We start from the raw sequence: 241 nt of genomic DNA on the forward strand, positions 1-241 counted from the left end.
CTCCAAAGACATGCCAGAAGGTTAATTGGCTCCTGTCTAAATCAGCTCTGTATGTATGCATGTGAGATAGGGAGATCAGATTGTAAACTCCTTGAGGGCAGAGACTAATGTGAATGTGCTGTGTACATTGTTGGTGCTATATAAATGGCAATAATAAAGAAATAAATTCCAGCCCAGCTAGAAGTCTTTCCCAGATAAAGTCCCCTTCGCCCCCCCCCCACTCCCGACCTGCGTCTGTCTT

The sequence above is a fragment of the Nanorana parkeri genome, unplaced genomic scaffold (assembly GCF_000935625.1).
Source record: "Nanorana parkeri isolate BGI_ZX_2015 unplaced genomic scaffold, ASM93562v1 scaffold1410, whole genome shotgun sequence".
Taxonomy (NCBI): domain Eukaryota; kingdom Metazoa; phylum Chordata; class Amphibia; order Anura; family Dicroglossidae; genus Nanorana; species Nanorana parkeri.